Raw genomic sequence first — 11,061 nt, 5'->3', positions numbered from 1 at the left:
TACAAAAATACAAAAATACAAAAATACAAAAATACAAAAATACAAAAATACAAAAATACAAAAATACAAAAATACAAAAATACAAAAATACAAAAATACAAAAATACAAAAATACAAAAATACAAAAATACAAAAATACAAAAATACAAAAATACAAAAATACAAAAATACAAAAATACAAAAATACAAAAATACAAAAATACAAAAATACAAAAATACAAAAATACAAAAATACAAAAATACAAAAATACAAAAATACAAACATACAAAAATACAAAAATACAAAAATACAAAAATACAAAAATACAAAAATACAAAAATACAAAAATACAAAAATACAAAAATACAAAAATACAAAAATACAAAAATACAAAAAAAATACAAAAATACAAAAATACAAAAATACAAAACTACAAAAATACAAAAATACAAAAATACAAAAATACAAAAATACAAAAATACAAAAATACAAAAATACAAAAATACAAAAATACAAAAATACAAAAATACAAAAATACAAAAATACAAAAATACAAAAATGCAAAAATGCAAAAATACAAAAATGCAAAAATGCAAAAATGCAAAAATACAAAAATACAAAAATACAAAAATACAAAAATACAAAAATGCAAAAATGCAAAAATGCAAAAATACAAAAATACAAAAATACAAAAATACAAAAATACAAAAATACAAAAATACAAAAATACAAAAATACAAAAATACAAAAATACAAAAATGCAAAAATGCAAAAATGCAAAAATATAAAAATACAAAAATATAAAATACAGACAGAACACAAAATACAAAGTGCAAGATTCAGAACACAAAATACAAAAATTGTCGATTATAAATCTTCAAACTTTTCTAAACATAATAAAAAAAATGTCTATCATACAGTCTAAACAAACCTCATTTCGAGCTCACACCATCTCAGACTTCTCACTGAGCCCAATCTCGCCGGGTTCGTCGCTAGCTGCCGCTGCCATTATTGTTGGAGCACATCGACGACGTTGCCGCCATCGCTGCCGTCGCCGCCACCGCGTCGTGACGTCGTCTCCATCGAACAGGCCTTTTTCTTCATCATCCGCACACCACACATCGTCGTCGTCGTTGTGGTCCGTATGTCGGTGGGTATATGCTGCTATATCGCTCTTTAACCGAGCACGACCAGACGGCCTTTCAGTCTTTCGATGTTCGCTCGAAGGTGAGCACCTGTTGCTCGGTCGATCTCTGTACCGCGTGTGTATGCTGCTGCGGCGTTGTGTCGTTTCGGATTGTTTTTTTTTTTTCTTCTGTGTGTTATTCTCCTGTAACGGAGCCTCAGCAGCTTCCGAACTGCGAACGCCCGAGATCGCATAATCACCGTGTCGCGAGCGCGCACCGATGGATGCTGCGATGGTGATGTTGCGCGAAGATTTTCCACATCTCGGACCGCAACCGTGGGTTTCTTCGCTCTGATCGGGATTTTGTTTTGCTTCTCGTTTTCCGTTTAATCATTCAATTATTGGTAATTTGTTTGCGGAAGATTGTGCCGTGAAAAGCAAGAGAGAAGAAAACAAAACTAAACATTATAATCGAGTATATGATGGGCGGCCGTCGAAGTGTGTGTTGGCGATGCGAATTGGAAGATATAGGAAGAAATAATCAACGCTAAACGAAAGTTCCGCGCAGTTGGTGGAAGCCAGAACGAAGGTTCTTCTTGAAGGACGGTAATTGTTTGCGGAAAGTGAGTTTTCAAATAACTTCAGAAATCAATCAAATCAGAGAGCCGTTTAGGGCCGAAGAAGAAAAAAAATTCTGTGAAAACAAAGTGATTGAAGCTCGCTGAGGATTTTGAACCTCTCGCAACAGAATGGTGTAGTGGTTGGTTATTATTACGAGAAGCTTGCATGTAACTCAGCAATTTACGGGTCACTGACGCGCGTCACCTTTTTGTGCTGACGTTGAGGACGCTGTCTATGTATAAACTGTTGCCGTTATTAAACACCCCTCCGTAACTGGGTGGAAAATTCTACACGGCTGAAAGTTGACATATAGAGTGTTGTGGATGTTCGTGGTTAGTGTTAAGGTGGAAAGACAGAGTGTGTTACATCGTAAACGTGCTTGACAGGCATCGGTAATCCAGCAATTGTTTATTATATGGTAAGAAGGTGTAACAACTTGTACGACACTGGGGAGTCTAGTGATTTGTTCAGGGGAAATTATGTCCCTACCAATTGATGCTCGATCAATCCAAATAAGGAGAACGATACAGTGTACTTTGATACCTAGCGTTAAGGAAATGTATTTAGAAGCATCATGTGGATCACGGGCTTTTAGATTACAGTTCTGTTATTGAGAGCATTGTTTGTTTGAGATCTTTTGTGGCCTTCGTTTTGTTAACACAAAATTTATTTGTCAAACTGCTTTAAAATCTGCTGAAATCAAACCGGCAGAAGCTAGTTAACATCGTCCTTCTTGCCACAACACTTCCAATGAACTGCCAACGCAAAACGTACTATTGTTACGCATGCGATGTTGCATTTTCTACAGTCTCATTGTTGCAACTGACAATTTTCCGAACCTTTTTCACGTGGTTACGTGGTTAAAACAAAGTGTAAGTACTAACTCCCAGCGTCATCGATTGCCATCCACTGCACTGTTGCACCAACCAATCCTAAAAACGAATGACCTAATAATGGTTTTCGAACAAACACCGGCCTATGTGGTCACCAGTTTGGATCGAATGGCGGTGTTTCACGGATGATGTAAGGATTATTATCGATGTCCGGAAAACGACGATTCCGTTTGTTTACGGTGGCGCTATTGTGCGTGAAATGAGCCTCATCGGAATGTGTAATTTGCGTGCCCATTTTATGGGTATAGGCTCATGTGCCTAAACGTTACGGAAAAAAAATAAAAATGTACATATATCTATGGGTAATGGACGGATATTATAATGTGGAAGAGCCTGACAATAGAGTCATGATTAGGCCATTTAGCGTATTTTTATAACACTAATATTTAAAATAGATGAAGGAAGTGACAGTAAAAAGTACTCAAACAATGGGTGTGTGTAGTATTCTTAGCGTAGGACAAGACGTGAAGAGGAAAGAGAGGCCAATTAAATGATCCTCGGGTTACAATCGGCTGATAATTCGAACCGATTGTAGAAGTCGCTCGAATAGGGCGGCTCCGAATAAGAACGTTTCCGATAAGGATGGCTTCTACTAATTCCATTAAAGCGGTCGGATGTCCTCATTGGAGTCTACACGGCATGTTGCATAAACTGGCAGGTTGAATAATTTTGACGTAGGACTACGTCTTCCAGGAAGGTAGCTGGTATAGGGTGTCATTCCAAAAAATCTTTCTCGAAAAGTGGTCAGGTTTTGAACGCTAATAGCTTAGTGGTTTCCCGAACGATTTTCAATATTCTTACACCAATCGATTGGAAAATCTTCTAAGAATTGGCCCACATGAAGAAAAGTATGGATTCTTGACGTTGAACTATTGAAAAATCTCCGAGAAAGTCATATGAAAGTTTCAACTCTCGTTTCACAGCCTACATTGCATCTACGCCGCAGTCTATTCCACCTTGCTAAACCTGAGCTATTATTCTGCATTTGGTTTATATATAGGAATGAAGTACTTTTCCGTTGAAACATTTTACACAGCCAGAATCCAGGATGTTCTCCAGGATATTGATACATGTATTTGTCATGCCGCTGGTAGCCTTCATTATGCTGCAGCATAGTTATGTATACTCTTCTTTGATACGAACCTCTGCTGATGGTATCAATCCGTTTACCTAGATTGTATTTGCCTAATCTACAGTAGAAGTTTTCAACCCCAGAATTGAGATATGTACCTAATAAATGATTTTAAAATAACTAGATGACGTACAAGCTGCTGCTGTTTTCACTCACTGAATCTGCATTAGCTGCTGGTTTATTCACGTAGGACTACGTCCTACAGCAGGATGTCATTCCATAATTTATATTCTAGTCAAGAAAATATGAAAGATTTTGAACACTTATAGCACACCATTGAACACCAATTATGAACGGATTTTGATAGTTTAGGTACCGATCGACTCAAAACCCAAGCAACTATGTGAGTTTTATTGTACTTTTATGACGGTTTTAAAGACCGATTTCGATCTTAAGTGCCATCATAAGTGTGTTATAAAACCCTAATTGTTACTCATACTTCTGCCTTGCTTCACAGGCAGAAACGACAGTTTACAGTGATTTCGATTACTTTATTTTTAGAAAAAAAAGTGACAAAACCCCCTCGTCCCAACAGCTCGAAGATTCTTTACGACGTTCAGACGTATACTAATTTGATATCTGTGCTTGGGAAGCACGCCAGAAAAATAACAAAGTCCTCTCCTCCTAACAAAATTCTTAGGACCGCGATAAACCTAGTCCAATTTGATGTCCTGAAAGTGAACAGTATTAAAAAAGTGAGTGAGCAACCCTATCTTTCACCCGATTGTATCCACATACTGTAAGAATATTTTCAAAACTTATGTCTTATATGAAAAACGGGTTGACGAAATAGTCATACACGTGACGTAATGCAGCAATTTTCAAAGTAAGGAAAAATTAGCGACCATCTGATCCGAAAATAGGTTTTGGGCGTGAAAGTGTGAAATAAATGATAAACAAAGTGTCAAAAATAACTACTAAAGTGCAGAGGACGTTAGCTAATTGATGATATTTCAACTATTTATATTTAAAATACACTTGTCACAATAAATCTCGCTCAAAATGTGCAAATGAGACGTTCCCTTCCTGTTTCTTCTCTTACGCTTATCACATCGACATAAATGCATTCCAATGCAATTTTTCTAATCAATGACTAGCAGTAACGCCAGTAACCGTTTCATACAGAATTAATCCATTCAACTGCATTTTAATCGCCGTGATACTTCCAATTTACAATCGACGAAGGGCACGGTAGAAGAAAGTAACAAAACAAAGGTGTGAGTATCTCAGGAGAGGCAAGGCGTGAAGGGAAAATAGCGGGTGATTAGGCAAGGGAAGGTCGCTGGAGCAATGCTTATTAAGTTTGTATAAAGTTCCTCTTTATTCGAGCTGGGGTATACGCGTTTCGAATGGGAGCAAATTATAACCGGATTATGCGTAACATTTGGGGGGCTTCGCAGCTGCAAGAAAAAAATAATAACGTCAAACTTTTAATAACTAAACAAAAGTGAAGAAAACAGTGTTTATTTTTCCATATTATTAAACATTTTGTGCAGTACTTAAATTTTGGTTCAAACCGACGCAACCTTTTCCAACCCAGGCACATAAAGTAAGCATCCTGGTAGAGATGAACCAGCTTGATAATAGAGGAGTACCTTAGAAAGCCACAAACGTATAACTTGACCTTCATTTGAATTTTGCTTTGAACCTGCGTGTCACTCGGTCAGTTACCTTGTATTTTAGAATAATTTAAATTTGTGTCACTTACTAGTTCAGAACTCGTGATATCGTGATCTAATCAACTTGTGAAAATGACAGTTTAGTTCCCTACAACTTTTTTACTAGGAACGCAAGTCTGTGCTACCGACATTTTTAAAGAAAAAACTACGTTTGTAACCGCTTGTTTCTTGATCAACCCTTTCGTCGAATGAATAACAAGCCATTCCTCAGCCTGGGTCTCCAACAATAACCTGTTTGCCCACTTCGATTTCAACTCTTTGACAATCGAAAAAGCTCCCAACCCTTTGGCATCTTTAATTCCTTCTGACAGGGATGGTTCGATCACCTTAACTCATTTTTAATTCATTTGACAGTAGCATCTCAGCCAAGTGAAATTGCATTGTAGCACCGTAAATACAAAATATACAGCGAAACCTTATTCGGCAATATTGTAAATAATAACTAGTGCTACAAATGTTCCTTGTATAACTTTATTAAATTTTGCTAGGGTGAGACGGTACTGTCAAATGTATCAAAATTAAGTTCTGGTAATCAATATTAGGATGACTTTGTTGTACGTCTTCCCACTATTTCTTACTTCAAAAATTATGTATCATTTTGTTCTTCTCCCAAGATACTTTCACTTGCTCGAATTCTTATCTTTTTTTTTTTTTTTTTTTTTACGAGTTGGGAAATCTGCTGAGCGCCTTAGAAGATACGGTACTATCAGACACCTGAGAAGATACCTCAGGGAGTGGGGTTTAGGTATCCCGACCCCCCTAATGGGGCGTGAGGATCCCGACCCACTAAAACCCTACTCGAGTCTCCAGCCTCAATCCCCCCTGGCACCACCTTATCGGTATTACTTCAGGGAGGGGCTATTGTGCTTAATGCACTCGCTTAGATAACTACTGGACTATGGTAGTTGGCTGTTTATTCGCCGTTGATTGGCTCTCCAGTGGTTTTGTAGCTCGAGTACAATCTGGGTAGCAGCCGCATTGACCGCTCCCCAGATGTCCGAGCTGGAACACATCTTTTGGACTAAGTTATCCGGGGTAGTGTCCTGTCCGCTCACTGCCATCATGCTGCTTCTCGCGCCCGCGAAACGAGGGCATATGAAGAAAGCATGTTCTGCCGTTTCCTCAACATCCACGCATTCGGGACACGCGGGGGACTCCGCATGCCCAAACTTATGCAGATATTGTCTGAAGCAACCATGCCCTGACAGAATCTGTGTCAGGTGGAAGTTGACTTCGCCGTGGCGCCTGTTGACCCACCAAGATAGTTCCGGGATAAGTCGGTGTGTCCACCGATCTTTTGTGGAGTTAGACCATGCCCGCTGCCATGTGGTCATCGAGGCCGATCTTGTGGTACTCCGTATGCCTCTAGTTCCTCGTTGGTTGAAGCACTCTACGTCTTCGCTGATGATAATGCCAATAGGCATCATACCTGCTAGGACGCAGATTGCGTCATGTGAAACTGTGCGATACGCACTCGCCACTCTCAAGCACATGAGACGATAGGTGCTTTCCAGCTTGGCTAGATAGCTTTTGGTACCTAACGCCGATGACCACACCGGTCCGCCATACCTAAGTATAGACTGGACCACGTTGGCTAATAGCCTTCGTTTGCTGCCATATACCGCAGAGCTATTAGACATCATAGGAGACAATGCCGAAATAGCTGTGGAAGCCTTCTTGCAGGCATAGTCGACGTGGCTCCCGAACTTGAGCTTGTCGTCGACCATGACTCCCAGAAGTTTTAAGGACCGCGTTGACGAAATAGTGCAGTCCCCGACGCTGATCTTTGCTTGCTGTACCGACTTGCGGTTGTTCACCACGATAACCTCCGTTTTATGATGCGCTAGCTCCAGTTTTCTGGATCGCATCCAATCTTCAACAATGCTTATAGAGTGGGCAGCCGTCAACTCAACCTCTCTGATAGATTCACCATAGACTTCCAGGGTGATGTCATCCGCAAAGCCGACAATCACCACCCCTACCGGGAACTTTAGCTTCAGCACCTCGTCATACATGACGTTCCACAACACCGGGCCCAGTATGGAACCTTGCGGAACTCAATAGAAATGCAACATAACTCAACATGACAAGATTTAATGTTATGGTCGGGGTCACCATTCATCCCATTAAGCACAATAGTCTCCTGTGACTTGCAGCGAGAATCAAACAGCCTATTTGATAGAAAGTTGAAATAGAGGATAATTACTTTGATTTTACATAAATTGGGTAATTTAGAGATGTAAACTCGTTGAACTGTAAAAAATCTGCTTATCGTTAACGAATGCAACATAATAAAATTGCACTTTTTTGCCCCTTCACATTTCGAAAATTATTGAAGGAGAGGGGGGGGTGACATAAACTTTTTTTCTTTGTATAAGTCTAATTGGCAATGAATTACTTGTAGTGTTAGTGCCATTTGACTAACGTCACGGATGCGCGTATTTCGATGACGACTGTAACCTCCATCAGCGTGTGGCAAGCAGAAATTTGCCTTACACTGATGAAGATTATGAGTCATAGCCTAATTACGCAAATCCGTGACGTTAGTCAAATGATAATAGAACTGAAAAATAAAGCTTTCTAAAAAATAGCTCATAGGAACATAGGAACAGAGGAGTATCATAGCATCTTTGTATAAAAGTTTCGACACAACTCCGGAACGCCTGGACGGTTCTTCATCAAACTGGGCACACATATTCTTTGACATATCAGCACAAGGAGATGTATCAACACAGGAACACTAAAGGAATGAGGAGGATCTCTGACAAAGGGAGAGGTCAAAATAAGGGAAAAGGGCTTTATTTCTCTTTTATAATGCGGATTTTTGAAGAGCAAACAGATTCATGTGAGGCTGCTCGAAGCAACCATTCCAAAGCCGGTTGGTTTTATTCGAATATTATGAAGGTTTTATTGCAGTATTAATCATTACCTCCGGTTTTGACATGGTATTGCGCAATACCAAGATGATGCAAGTCAAAAACTACTCACAGATTGCTATAAAACCACAATAAAACTGTTATCAAAGCAACTTTATTGTGGTCGCTAATAATATATGCCTCCCAGTTGGCCTCGAAGTATGATGCTAGCCTAATAAGCCAGTCGTCATATGTTCGAATCTCGGCTGTGAGAGGCTGCTAGAGTCAATAGGATCGTAGAAACTGGCCCTGCAATTGTCCTGTACTCTAACAGCTGGCTGCGAAGTCTGTCGTACAAAAACAGAAGGTCAAGTTTCGAAAACGGAATGTAGCACCTAGGCTTTGCTAATATTATCACGATAAAACTAGTTGGATGCGCCATATCTCTTATAAACTTACTGTGAAAGCTTAAATTACTGCCCCGAAGAATCGCGCAAGTCTTACTCGTTTAACCGGCTGCAGACGGCTAACCCGGCTCAGTAGTCAGGTCCTTGAACGCGGTCGGAATCTAGACGATACTGATGATTAGCGACACGTTGACGCATCTACTATTCTGAGTCTATTCTCATTTGTCGCAACGGGAGCAATATATCGTTGTCGAGATGGTATATTGCGCGAGGCATGTTCTGATGCTGGGTTAAGCGATATTCTGTACCAAGGGCAATCAACCGCCGCACTTACAATACGTCGGAATATTGTGATCAAACCTAAAGATTCACTGCTTGTCATGTACTGTACGACTGTACTGTATACGTGTGGCCAGTGTTGCCACATACTCATCTGTACTGGAAGGTAAAAAAATCTTTTTCATCTGTACTTTTGCTTTCAAAAATCTGTACCAAAATCTGTACCACAAAGTTGGTTTGTTACACAGGGAAACCTGGTTTGTTTGCTTTAAAAAATACAAAAATCGCAAATTACTAATTTTTTTGATGATATTGGTACATAACCTTAAAGACAGACACGTTTTGTTTTGTTTGCATTCATGTCAAAAGGTGCTCCTTTATTGATTTCAAGTAACAAAACTGAAAGAAAAAAATTAGTTTTTGAAACCCAAAAAAATCTGTACCCATCTGTACTTTATGACAAAAATCTGTAATCTGTACCGTACAGAATCTGTACCAAAAAAATCGGAAAAATCTGTACTTTTCCAGATAAATCTGTACATGTGGCAACACTGCGTGTGGCTATAACTCACGGAATTCATCATAATCGTTGATTTTCCATCCCTGCAAGGAACAGAAGTGGAAGTCGGAACAATTCGGCGATCAAAAATGGTAAAAGAGTCTCTTTCGCTTTTATTTTTCTCTGGGAAGGGTTTAGCATAGACAGGAATAACAGCAATATAAGCAAAACTCTCGCTGCTATTTGCTTTCGTGTGCATTCGTATACGTTGCGGTATTTTCGTGGGAAAAAGTCACCCGCTACCGTCAGGTTCGCTAATATGTGTAGAAGTTAGCATGCACGTGTTTCGATTTCTACTTACGTTCTGACCAATCAGATTTATTGCTATTATTATGAAGAATCTTAGAGTTCAAGACCGAAATCATTTTTTATGCGAGACCATATTGCCTTATTCGAGTATTATTTTTGGCACGGAAACAAAAATTCATCATAGCAAAGTGTGTAGCAGAAAGAAAATTAATATGAGTCGGTTTCCATGTCGCAGAAAGCAACTAAAATGCTTTTTCTGGAGATTGGGATTGACTAACTAAAAATTTTCATGTTATTAAAACATTTAGTTTTAAAACTGCTAAATTTTGATATCGAGTTGATTTTATTCACCTATTATACCAATATGCACGATAAAATTTAATGCACGTATGCTGCACAACTACGGTGATTGCTAAAAGTTTATTATTTATTCTATGTGATATTGTATTATGGTCGCAATAAACAAAATCTAATCAAGATGCTCTGGTAGTCAAACTTTTCTGCTCACGGACGAATTTTCAAATAAACAAAGCTGTATGCTTTATAGTTTTGTGGCGAAAAGCTCCATTAAGTTATGGCAGTAGCTGCCATACAACGAAAAGCATGATCGGTTTTATTGCTTTTTGCTGCAGAGTGTGATTAGCCTTGAGCTTAAAATCTGATTCTTAAAGAGGTTATACAAATCCCTTGATCGGAAGACAATTTTTTAGCGGTCATCAGGAAGTGCTTTAAGCGATAATGTACTAGGTAGGTTTAGTGTTAAGGTAAACGTAAAAGTCATTGGTGATCTAAAATTGCTATTAATTGTAATTAGAGAATACTAAGTTTAAAACTAAAACCAATTTGCTGGATTTAGAGGTAGAACTACGTCTTACCGCAGAGAGTCAATCCACAATTTACGTTCAGCCTAGCGTCACGAAAAAATGAGAGACTTTGACCGTTAATAGTTCTTTCAATTCAGAACGGATTTTGTTGGTTCGCCTACCATTCGATTCACAAAGATGCACAAATTATATGGTTTTCAAGAAAAGATTATTTTCCAATCGGTAGATAGTGAAAATCAACGACAACTTTCAAGCCCGAATTTCCTCGTGCATTTTCTGCGTGATAACTTTGCTTCACAGGCACGGACGACTATTATATACACCAAGCGTATGGCTGCTGTTGTTGCTTCAAAAAAAAGAAGAAGCATTAACTTACGACACTTGCGCAGCCCCGCCTTCCTGACGTGTAAAGGCTACTGGAATGCTAAAAAAAGAAAACCCGAGCCGTTACCGTCGT

Source organism: Sabethes cyaneus, chromosome 2 (genome assembly GCF_943734655.1).
Source record: "Sabethes cyaneus chromosome 2, idSabCyanKW18_F2, whole genome shotgun sequence".
Lineage (NCBI taxonomy): Eukaryota > Metazoa > Arthropoda > Insecta > Diptera > Culicidae > Sabethes > Sabethes cyaneus.
The sequence above is the reverse complement of the archived record's forward strand: the minus strand, read 5'-3'. Positions refer to the sequence as shown.